We start from the raw sequence: 13,301 nt of genomic DNA on the forward strand, positions 1-13,301 counted from the left end.
AACTTTCCTAAGTTAGACTTTGCCCACTGATATTATTATAAATAATAATAATAATAATAATAATAATAATAATAATAATAATAATAATGATAATAATAATAATAATAATAATAAACAAATAATAATAATAATAATGATAAATAAATAAACAATAATAATGTATGGGGTTACAATTTTTCTAGATTTTTCTCGTGTAAAAATTAAAATGAAAGTTCTTGGATAACAATAGACGGATTAGTATTAAAATCAACTTTAATATGGGCCACCTTTGGTGCTTATTGAAATATTTTTTTTTTGTTTTTTTTTGTTTCATGAATAAGAATAAAAGTTACTTGTAAAATGTTTTTCTCTATTTATAAACAATACAGTAGGTCAGTAGTACAAGATGACATAACTTTCATCAGATTATATATTTTCTTGCACAGATGTTGGAATTGCATTGACTAAATTTAGCTAAAATCACGACAGCCAACAGAGGATTTCACTTAGTCTTAAAGTCGTCTTCAATGGGTTTTTTCACAATTTACGATGGAATAGCAGTCAAAACAGGGCGAGGCAGTGGCACAGTAGTGCTGTCGCCTCACAGCAAGAAGGTCGCTGGGTCGCTGGTTCGAACCTCGGCTCAGTTGGCGTTTCTGTGTGGAGTTTGCATGTTCTCCCTGCCCTCGCGTGGGTTTCCTCTGGGTGCTCCGGTTTCCCCCACAGTCCAAAGACATGCAGTACAGGTGAATTGTGTAGGCTAAATTGTCCGTAGTGTATGAGTGTGTGTGTGGATGTTTCCCAGAGATGGGTTGCGGCTGGAAGGGCATCCGCTGTGTAAAAACTTAAAAAACTGGATAAGTTGGCGGTTCATTCCTCTGTGGCGACCCCGGATTAATAAAGGGACTAAGCTGACAAGAAAATGAATGAATATATAGCAGTCAAAACAGGACAAATAAGCTCATGTACGGGATAAATTCTGGACATTAGTCAGTTTTTTTTCTATTTGTATTATTTGTTTTTTTTGACTGCATTACTGCATTATAGAAATCACCAAGGACCACTGTCTCATTCAAAAAAATATTCTTTTATAATCTTAATGCTCATCTGAAGAAAAATGGACATCTTAAATGACATGATGGTGAGTAATTTAACAGTATACGTCATATATATATATATAGTGGCGCAGTAGGTAGTACTGTCGCCTCACAGCAAGATGGTCGTTGGTTCGAGCCTCGGCTCAGTTGCCGTTTCTGTGTGGAGTTTGCATGTTCCCTGCGGTTCATTCCTCTGTGGCGACCCCGGATTAATAAAGGGACTAAGCTGACAAGAAATGAATGAATATATATATATATATATGTATATATATATATATATATATATATATATATATATATATATATATATATATATATATATATATGTATATATATATATATATATATATATATATATGTATATATATATATATATATATATATATATATATATATATATATATATATATATATACAGTATTTTTTTTTGCAACAATTGTAATTCTAACAGTACCTCTAATAAGTAAAATTAAAACTGAATTGCATTGAAAACTTTTAAAATATGTTTTAATGAAAATTTCACAAACCTAATGCTGTTTATTTGGATGTTGGTCGTTAAAATAAAGAAAAAAGGCTTATTTCCCTAAGACTTATCATTAGGAATACTAAAGTCAGTTGACAGAAGTAGCATAATAATTCATTAATGGCACAGTATGTTGTTTTTGATGTGTGAGGTAAGTCACAGCTAGTGGAATTTGACAGTGGTTGTACAGCAAGTTGTTAAAAGCTAAACAAATAAAAAGTAAAAATAATAAATACAAATGTAAAAAATGTTAGTGGCACAATTCTTAAACATGAGACAGTTTAGGAAAAAAAAAAACATTATTGGCTTGAAATATTATTGAACAATGCAGCCTCTCATTTCAAATCAGCCATGCTTATGCAATTACCCGGCAACTGTACTAGAATTTATTTAATTAGTTTGTACATATTTTTGTAATGAATAAATTGTTTATAATGTCCTTCAGAACACATACAAGCTTTTTAAAAAGCAAAACAAGCGTCATGATTTATCTGTGCTTGTGTGGCAGCTTGTGCAGTGAGCTTCTGCAGTTGAGTGCAGATGACTCTTCCCTCACGCTGTCCTCCGCACTGCTCTCATGTCATTCTCCTGACAAACAAAAAAGAGCTTTGGGTAAGCCACTCCGAAACAATGTGCTGTGATTATACCCTGGAGGCCTGTGATAACTAATTCCCATTCACATCAGCACTGCTGAAATGATACACCATTTTCACATTGGCCCCATGGTTTCCAGAGCTAGTGTTTCACGGTTAATATGGCTTGATCATGAGGTCGACTTCTTTGTTAACATAGAATAGTAAAGGCATTACATTTTGAGAGAGGCGTCTGTTCTTCGTTTCATCACATGCTGAACAATGTACTTTAATAAAATTACTAGCAAAGTCTTTGAAAATTCATTCCACACTACGCTTTTTCGTCACTAAAACTGCACATTAGCCATTTGCTTTGCCTGTGAACATGTTGCCTTCATGTAAAACAGAACCTTAACTAACATTACATCTTTTTTTTTGCTCAATGAGTTTAAATGATTCTCAACAGATGGAGGAGAGAAAAGCATTTAGCATTTATCAACACCTCCAGAATGATGGCTACTCAATATTCACAAATACTGTAAAGTTGCAGACTGAAAACAAGTGCAAATCAGAGCAATGAAAATGAAGAATAATGTCTTAATTGCACAGATCAGCCATTCTCTTTTTTAACACTCGCGAGTTTGAAATGAAGATTTGCTGCTGACAAGGGCCAAGGTCACAATGGATGTGAATACAGTTAAATGATCATTATACATTTTGACAGGCATCGAAGTGTCTAATTGTGTGTCTTATTCTTGGATGTTGCTTTAAACTCGTTCTATAGTAATTATAGCTTAAGACAAGGGAAGTAATCTGTGTACTGGATCTGCAGCTACAATTTACTGTGATTTTGAATAGACGTTTCAGAAGGAGGGCAACATGTCCCTCTAATGTTCAGATTACTGGTCAACCAAGGTAGGATGTAGGTTGCTAAAACATTTATATTTATTACAACGTTGTAGAAAACTTTAAAAGTTTGAGGTCAGATTTGGTTGCTTTCTATGTGTTTAAAATGTTAATGGCATTGTTTTTGCCATTATTATTTTTTTAAAGGGCACCTATGGTGAAAAATCTACTTTTCAAGCTGTTTGGACGGACATATGTGTAGACATAGTGTATAGACCATCATATTGGGGTTTTAGAAACACACTCAGTCCTTTTTTTTTTTCAATTTAACAACATAAAAACGGTGGACTAATTGAAGCGGTTTTCAGACTGATCGCAACTTGATGTAGGAGTGCGGTCCCCCGGCCAACCAAATTGTTTGACAGCTGCACGCATTAACATGTCCCGGTAGTCATGTGTATAATCATGTCAACAAGACCAGATTTGCGCAAAGCAACCGATAATAAAAGGTCTGTTCAGTTTGCTAGGATCATCAGTCATCATCAAATGCGATCAAGAGTAAGTTTCACATGTTTGAAATGTTTTAAGACAGTGCACGACGTGTGTAATGAAGTACAGCGATTAACTTCAGCTTCACTTCATCAGCACAGCCGCGTGTCAGAACAATTATAAAGGAAGATGCTTCAATCACGGTTTGTGGATGTTAAATCAGGTTTTTTTTCTACATTAGCATAATCGATATGCATACAACAGTGGAGATTAAGCTGTATCCTGTCACATATGCGTGCAAAAACAGTGCAAAGCTAAGCACGCTCTGTCTGTCTGTTTGTGTGTGTGTGTGTGTGTGTGTGTGTGTGTGCATGTGTATCTGTGTGTGTGCGCGCGTGAACTTTGTAACAATATTGTGTGTAACTCATCAATGCAACTGCACAACAAATACTCATTGGTAAAGTTATTACTGTAGTATTTCTCATAAACGCTATGTGAGATCTTATTCCTTTAAGTCTGTCTGTTGTCTGACGCAGCTGAGGGAGGAGCTTAAGGCACGCAGAACGTAGAAATGGTAGGCGGGGAGGACTCGCCTTTAAGGCGCAGTATGACAAAACAGCCCCCTGGTGGAAAAATGTATAAAACAGGATCGTGTAAAAGGTATAATGACAAATCTGATAGGTGTTTTGAGCTGAAACTTTACAAACATTCTGGAGACGCAAAAGACTTATATTAAATCTGAAAAAAAGGGATAACCTAGGTGCCCTTTAAATAATAAATGACAGCAATGGGGGCGGCGCAGTAGATAAAGCTGTCGCCTCACAGCAAGAAGGTCGCTTGGTTGCTGGTTCGAACCTCAGCTCAGCTGGCATTTCTGAGTGGAGTGTGCATGTTTTCCCTGGGTTTGCTCCGGTTTTCCCCCACAGTCCAAAGACATGCATTACAGGTGAATTGGGTAGGCTAAATTGTTTGTAGTGTTTGTGTGTGTGTGTGTGTGTGGATGTGTGGATGTTTCCCAGAGATGGGTTGCAGCTGAAAGGGTATCTGCTGTGTAAAAACGTGCTGGATAAGTTAGCGGTTCATTCTGCTTTGGCGACCCCGGATTATTAAAGGGACTAAGCCGACAAGAAAGTGAATAAATGACAGCAACACTTAAAGTTGTTATTTAGAGTGTTTCTTAAAGTAAAATATACATATTTTAAAACAACACAATCCCAAAGTTTTCCAACTTCTGAAGAGTCAAGAAACAAAATTTGGGGGAACAGCCCTGATTATTAATCACAACAAAAACATATGTTATTGGGAGAAATGGTCATTTCCTGAAAAAAAGCTCTAGTCAAAATGACATTTATTTCTTAATAAAATAAGGAAGACATGTCATCAAACCCTGTAAATAGAAAAAAAAAAACATTTTACCCCACCCCCCCTTCGGATAGGGAACTTGCTTTAAGTGGATTTAATCCACGTATGGGAAATGTCTGGCAAACGCCATAATGACTGCACCTTACCTTCCTCTCTGATGAGAGGATAGCCAGGCAGAGCGTGAGCGCACCTGCATCAGAGAGAGGCGTGGTCTTCCAATGTGATCCCTGGCCCTTACTTATCCCACTTCAAAGAAGATTCACGCATTTAGATATATTTTTCGGGAGCCGCAAGCCTCTTGATAATTTCTAGGTATTTAAATTCAACAGTACGTTGGAAAAGCATGCAGTCCCGAAGGGGAGGACGCTGCGGAGGCCACCTGCTACCCAATGTGTAGATATGATGGCAGAATATATGGACTAGCCCTGAGAAGGGGGAGTACGCATATAATAAGATGGGTAGCGGAGAGGGAAGACACGGGTCCGCCTGTGAGGGGGAACTGCACTGTGGCTGAATAAGCATAATGGGATCACGCATAGCGGACACCTATACCCAAAACGCAGGCTGACCAGAGGGCAGACCTTCAAGGTAAAGGATCAGTGAGTGACTCCTCGGCTGAGTCAGTGCTGGGGGCCTCGGACGAATCAGCAGGGCCCACTAAGCGGGGAACTTTACTGACAGAGTGAATAAGCTTACGTATCTCCGTGTTAGGAAGAATGGCGCAGCAAGCGTGTTTCAACAACTTAAATGAGTTGTTTAATCAATCACCAAGGGTTACCTAATACCCTTGAGGAAACCAACTCTACTCACAGATTGTAAAACCTTGCAAATTTATTAGGTGTCGCCCAGGCAGGGTCTCAGGACAATGTGAGAGTAAGCCAGCCTGAATTGCAGGCACGAGTCACTGACCGAAAAATGCCTCCAGGTCCCTGACCCTCTTAATCGATGTCAACGTGACCAGCAGAGCTGTCTTCAGGGACAGAAATCTTAAAGATACTGAGTCGAGGTTCAAAGGCATCTGACACAGGCTCGTGAGAATGAGGGCGAGATCCCAAAAGGGCATGAGAGGGGGGCGGGATGTATTAATTCGCTTAGCACCTCTGCGGAACCGGATGAGCCTATGCCTTCCCACGGTGCTGCCAGCCACCGTGTCATGATGAGCGGAGACGGCAGCCACATAACCCTGAGTGTAGAGGGCGACAGCCTGTTCTCCAACTTCTCTTGGAGGAAGAAAGCACAACGATGATCTGGCAAATTTTGGGGTTCTTCTCTGCGAGAGACACACCATTCAGTGACTAGACTCCACTTCAGGGCATAGGCGCACTCGAGGAGAGGGTTCTAGCCTGAGTGATGGTATTAATCAACGCAGTCGGTAGGTTACCTAAGTCTTCCTCGCATCTCAGGACCACATGTGTAAGTTCCAAAGAATGGGAGCGAGGGTTCCAGATGGTGCCCTGTCCCTGAGAGAGAAGGTCCTCTCTCAAAGGGATCTGCCATTGGAGGGCCGCCACGAGGAGGGGGAGCTCTGACATCCAGGTTCGGTTGGGCCAGAGGGGTGCAACTAGCAAAACCTGCTCCTCGTCCTCCCTGACCTTGCACAGTAACTGCATGAGCAGGCTCACTGGGGGAAACGCATATTTGCGGAGCTGGGGATAAACCATTTCCAACCCCGTGGCCGAAGCAGCCTGGAAAAGCATGGCTAACATGTCCGTGTCAGCATGCGTTTTGATAGCCTCACCTGTCAGGAGGGGGCGAGTGGGTCTAAATCCTCGTCTGACAATTAAAGCCCTCCCTCTGATTCAGCAGTGGACGTCTAGTCCCCGGTGTCATCGAACATAAGGGCTACCATCTGGTTAGACGGAACTCTTCCTTCGCTCAAAGCTTGGATGGAGCGCTTGGAGAAGTGGGAGGTCCGCGGGCCGGGAGGCGACGGATAATCTCTCATTGGAACCCTCAGACCAGCCCGAGTGCCTGCTGCAGTGCAGGGGACAGCTGGGGTGGTTCGCGATCTTAACTGCGCAACAGACATGGCATCACAATGACGACATGAACTGTCCAGCACTGCATTAATATGCTGGACCCCCAGATATGCAACGCAGTCATCGTGCCCATCATCCGGGGACAGGAAACCAGCAAACCCAGAAAAGCATGGTTGGAGCACCATCCTGAAAGGGATGTGCTGCACGACTGTGTTGCTCTTTTAGTGAAATTTGCAACTTTTTACGCACCACTCTGGAGGACTGAACCCAAAGAACGCCAGGCAAGAGAGAAGTCCAGCTCGACCGTCTGCCGCCCCGTGTACACACTCTGGACCAGGAGAACCAGGCTCGAAATCGCTGGATATCAGCACGAGGAACCCTCATTGACTCTCTCAGAAGGCTGTAGAAGTCTCTGAAGCAAAAAGGTTGCATCTTCTTCCTTTCGCTGTGCTTTTATGTTAAATTGATTGCAACAAGCATCAGGTGCACAAGCTGACACTGCCAATTCTTTTGGAATTTCATTGGCCTGTTTACATATTCTTTTAGATGATTGGCTTTCTAAACGAAATCCCCATACGTGGATTAAATCCACTTATAGCATTGAAGTTCCCTGTCCAAAGAGGAACTATTATTTTACAGAGAACTGAGTCTGACCATTAAATTTACAGAGTAAGGAAAAGACATTGATAATGCTGTGAAAGATTTGCTTTATAGATATGTCTTAATCCTGAAAAACTCCATCAAGGTTTCAAGGTTTAAGATATTGTAAAGCTTTTTTTAATTGAATAATTTCAGTATTACATATAAAAAGGAATTTCTCAAACATTTTGTGACACTGTATCTTGGAGTATGGATGCTGAAAATTAGTTACTTTACTTAAAAGTGAATAAACGCATTGCCTTAAAAGCGACAAGTTGACTCGTAACTTAAAACTGCTAAACATGCAGTCCATTTACTTCTTTTTTTACTCACTTTTTAAAGTCTATTAATCACTTTAAAAGCAACATTTTTTTTTTAATACTTTTACTACTACTACTACTACTTTTATTATCTACAGTTACAGTTATAGCGCTATCTGCTGGCAACAGGAAATTACATGTTTTATATTGTAACGAACTCCTAGAAATTTTATCTGATCTAATTAATGTTATGTCATTCTGACACAAAGCCCTTTGTTATGTAAAGTTGTGAAGATCTAGAGTTTTCGCCGAAGAGCATGTCGATGGCGGACTGACAAAATTTAGTGTATCACCATGGAGGATGAAATACTTGTAACTCTGCCACACCATGTCCGATCTGCCTGAAAATTCCCAGATTCGATTAGATTCCTCTCCTGAAGACATCTACATGCCAATACACAGTTACGCCACCTGCTGACAGAAAGAAGTTTGGAGTAAATCAGTGATTTTCTAAGTTTAAAAACTATTTATCAGCTTAAATTTTTTTGTCCACTCTTCTCTGACATTCTAAGAGGATGATCACACCAAACGTGCTTTATGCATTTAGAGGTGCCTTTTTTAAATGGTTTACTAATGGCCGTGAGCGTTTTGCGTGCTGCTTATGCGCCTTGCGCTCTTCGCATTTTAGCCACCTGATGCACCTAGCAGTTGAAAAAAAGTAAACTTTGAGAGGAAAAGGCGCGTTTCGTCAATCGTGTATTTTTCATTCTCCAATCAAAGGAAAGCAGAGGCGGGGTTTCCGTCGAAGTGTCTGCAGTGTTAGTGTTGTGAGGACAACAATGGAGACTTTTGAAGATGGAGGAGAGACTTGTGGTCGCTGTTTTGAGTTATCTGGTGCTGTATGACTTCACAAATCTTGAATATCACAATATTATTACATTTTAAAGTTAGATTATTGTCAACAGCAACACTCTCGCACAATACCCAGCTTATCCAATCTTTGCCTAGTGACATTTAAAAGTGTACCGTGCTTGTTTTTTCTTGTCAGCAAAAAACTCCTCGCGTTTTGCAATGTAAATACGCGTGCGTGTGATCAGCCCCAGAGGCCACCAGATGGCGGTGAGCCCGGGTGTAAGGTCCCTTTCATTGCTGCTTGCAGCTTTAATTATTATTATTATTATTAGTTTTATTTTTTTTTATAATTATTATTAATTATTATTATTACGGGAACTTTATCTCTGTTCTGTCAACTTTTTATGTAGAACAATTACAATAGTTTAACTAAGGTGACGTTTATGGAATATTTAAATATTTTTACTTGTTTAAAGCAATTATGTTATATAAGATATTATATAAAATACAAATGTATATTTAAAAAAAGTCACTTTGTTAAACTTTGCAACAATAAAACAGAGATCATGGTTCCATAATGTATTTTTTTTTTTTTGGATACATAAACTAAAAGCATTCATGAATCACAAAAATGTGAAATATATATATATATATATATATATATATATATATATATATATATATATATATATATATATATATATATATATATATATATATATATATATATATATTTACAGCGTAAATCTAAACATTTCATCAGTTACTTGATGAAATAAGCTATTTATCAAAATTCACTAGTGTGGCAGATAGTCCAGTCTCACTCAGAAAAGTATTTACTGAAAGATATACAGAATGACAGCTCTATGTAGAAAGTGCATCTAACATCTGTGCCACATCTTGGCGCCAGTGCTATCAAGACATTGCTATTATTATTTTTGATATATAGCAAAAAAAGCTCCCTCAAGCTGAATGGCAGGACGTGTAATGATGACCATGGAAAACAAGAGTACTGTGAGCATCTGACCCGGGCCTGACCTAATCAGACGTCAGATGACAGCAAAACACAGACTTTCTATCAGTTCTTCAAGCCAAGTGAATAAACATTGATGAATTTGAATGCTTTCTTTCTCTCAGACTTCTCTTTGTACTCTCTCTGTGAGTCACAGTGAGCAATACTTTCTTTTATTCATTAAAGCCGCCATAAAAAACAAGACATGCTGTAATTTTAGCTAATGCTTTGATTTAGACATTGTTATTCTTGCCTTGACCTGTTTGGACTCTAGTCAGGATAATTCAGAGCAATTTAGACTTGCGTGGCAACTACCTAAATGTAAAGAATACAGGATGAGCCAGAGTACTATGGGATTGTGTTAAATTCTATTCAAAACATAGAAAAAAACAGTCATCTGCCTGTATTTTTCAAAAACTGTAATGGTTAGAGTTAAAGTTTAGAGTCTAAACTCTCTGGGCTGCTGTTACCCAATGTTGAACTAACAAGCAACAACTGTATTACTATTTCCATTAACTAACATTAACACAGATAAATAAACACTGTGGCGGCGCAGTGGGTAGCACTGTTGTAAGTATTTTGTAAACAACTGCTCCGGTTTTCCCCACAAGGCCAAAGACATGCTCTATAGGTGAACTGGGTAAACTACATTTTCCGTAGTGTATGAGTGTGTATGGATGTTTCCCGGTACTGGGTTGCAACTAGAAGGGAAGGTAATAAGATGGCGGTTCATTCCGCTGTGGAGACCCCTGATTAATAAAGCAAATAGGCCGAAAAAGTAAGCAAAATAAACAATGTAATAAATGTTTTGTTCATTGTTTGTACGTGTTAGTAAATAAATACAATATAAATAAATCAAAATACTGTGAAACTTTGATATTTTTATCAAAGGTTATCATACCGTCAGAATCTTATACCACCCCATGCCTACCACTCACAGTGATATTAACTCCATTAAGTGTATTGTGTCTGACATTGCAAGTGTGAGATATGCATTCTCAGCTTACATATGCAAAGCTGCCTCCAGATACTACTTGAGATATGCATTAAAACACCCATTGTGTCTACTGCAGTCTCGCTCTCTTTTAAGTAAAATTCACAATCCTATATGAAAACAGACTCCAGACTACAAATTTTGTGACAGGTACAGTATAACCTTTCAGGAAAATAAGTTGTTCTTCTTATTGGACGGAGCATTTAATTGCCCCTCAATCCAGCAATGTCCCTTTCAAAGTCTAAGTCGAATCTAATTGAAATGCATTCAATTGGAGTTTGGTAAGAAAGACTAAAGATGAAGGACGTGAAGTTCAGTCTTGGCTAGAGAGAAAAAAAACAGAAACTTTCTGTCTATGAGGTGAGACAAAAAAAAAAAAAAAATGAAGCAGCTGATATATTTATCCAATACACACACATCTAATTTAGACGTAGTCTCCGTGCATCCATCATTATATGCAAATAAAGCAGCAATATGTTTCCTTTTCAGTGTGGACAGGCAGTGATGTGCACAGCTGGATCAGTGGGAGCCACACAGAACATTTCACACCCGAGTTAGCAGAGCTTCACGCGCACACACTAACACACACACACACACACACACACACACACACACACACACACACACACACACACACACACACACACACACACACACACACACACACACACACACACACACACACACACACACACACACACACACACACACACACACACACGCTAACAGCTCTCTGCATGTATAATGAGCTTGATCCTGCTAAATCTATCATTCCCAGAGTCCGTGCATACAGCCTCTTTAATCTCTTTAACAACTGTGTTGGCTGTGTTGAAGCACGGCAGAGAATGGCCCAGTGTTCAGATCATCTGAGCACTTCTCTGTTTAATCCACCGACCAACTCAGCATTAGAGACATTTACAGATTCCACCAAATCAACAGTTTAAGCCGCCGAATAATCATTAGACATTATTTTGACACTATTTTAAGCAATGGGCTCAACAAAATGCACATTTTCGCAACGTTAAAATAGAACTGTGCACCAATCTTGAAATGTTGACTTGACTGGATTAATTTACATATTGCACCTCATCCTGCTGTGTGTTAAAGAAGAATTTGACTTCAATGTAAACAAGGGTTGCAGGGATTATGCATTCAGTGGTTATTTCCTTGCAAGTACAGATCTGTTGACTTACAGTTTTTCTTGTTTGCTTTGACCTGGTTAAAGAAACTAAGTTCCACTTCATTTTTATTATCACTATCCCAGCAGAGCAGAAGACCGGTATTGCAAATGTGTAAACCCTTTCTCATTGGGTTGACACATTTTCCCCACCATTTTTCAAAACAGTTAACACGGATGTCATTCAAGCAGTCCAAACTTCATTGTTTTAGTTATGGTAACCAAACTGAAACCATCCATTCCTAACCATTAGAAACCACCAAGATCAGTATGAATTCAATGAAGCACCGGTTTGACACTACTTCACACAAATCTTCACTTAGCAATCAGTCTGCAAACATTAAAATGGTAGAAGGTCTGTGTTGTTCTGTGCCAGCATGGATGGAGGAGGTCAATAGTGGCTATTTCCTATACTCCCAATATATTTGACTGTATATTGGTTTACATGTGTTTTCTCTAATATTTACAATATTTTATTAGTTTTTTTCTTTTTTCTGCTTCTTTCTGCTACTTTTTTCTTTTTTAAATTTTATTTTTATTTTTTAGTTTTTTTTTACGGTATTTTAGTTTTCAGCCACAGTTTGAAAAATGTCATGAATTCAATATAAGTTTAATCAAAGCATTTCTTATTCTTGATCCAATTCTTTGCAAAAAGGCCAATTTGACAGCCCAAATAGAATTCACACTGAGATCTGTATTTTGTTTTTTGTTGTCCATTGTCTAATGAATAATTGAAAGAGCTCATATACTTGTTTGCAAGTTGTGTTGTTTGAAGGTAAAACTAGCTTTTGTTGCATATTTTTAATGTTTTGACACGGTATGTGCATTTTGCAAGCATAATGTTTCATTTTGACTATGAGTGCCGCTGTTTAGGCATGTGTGTTAACTGTTTTGAAAATGTGGAGTTTCAGTTGACGGCTGCATCAAAGCAAACAAGAAAAACTGTAAAAGAAGAAAATAAAGATACAATGATACTATGGAAATGGAAAGGGTTTTCTTTATGTATACAGGTGTATATTCTTATAAATATTCACAAAACCCATAGTGCCTTGCAGCGTTCATAAAATATATTTTTATATAAATATATATTTCGTATTTTTAAAAAATCAGAATGTACTATCATTTCACTAACTCATCAGTGTTTAAATAGATTTATTGAGCAAGGATACATTACAACTACAGTGCATTGTACTGCATTTAAAATACACCGTGTAAAAAATTATTAAAATAAATGAAACTGCTATTTTTTCTGCATTTGTAGATTAAAATATATCTGTTTATAACTAAATATTTGCACCAAAACTGTACAATAAAAATATTTACTGAGCACCAAATCAGTATCAATTTCTTAAGGATTGAGTGACACTAAAAACTGGGGCAAAGGCTGCTGAAAAATTGAGCTTTGCCATCAAAAGAATAAAACACAATTTGTCAGAAAAAGCTCAATTCCCCCAATTGTTTAAACTGTAAAATGACATTTTAGGAGAAAGCTTATATTATTACATTTATGTAAAGTGAAA

This window comes from Danio rerio, chromosome 9 (assembly GCF_052040795.2).
Source record: "Danio rerio strain M-AB ecotype USA chromosome 9, GRCz13ab, whole genome shotgun sequence".
In the NCBI taxonomy this organism is placed as follows: Eukaryota; Metazoa; Chordata; class Actinopteri; order Cypriniformes; family Danionidae; genus Danio; species Danio rerio.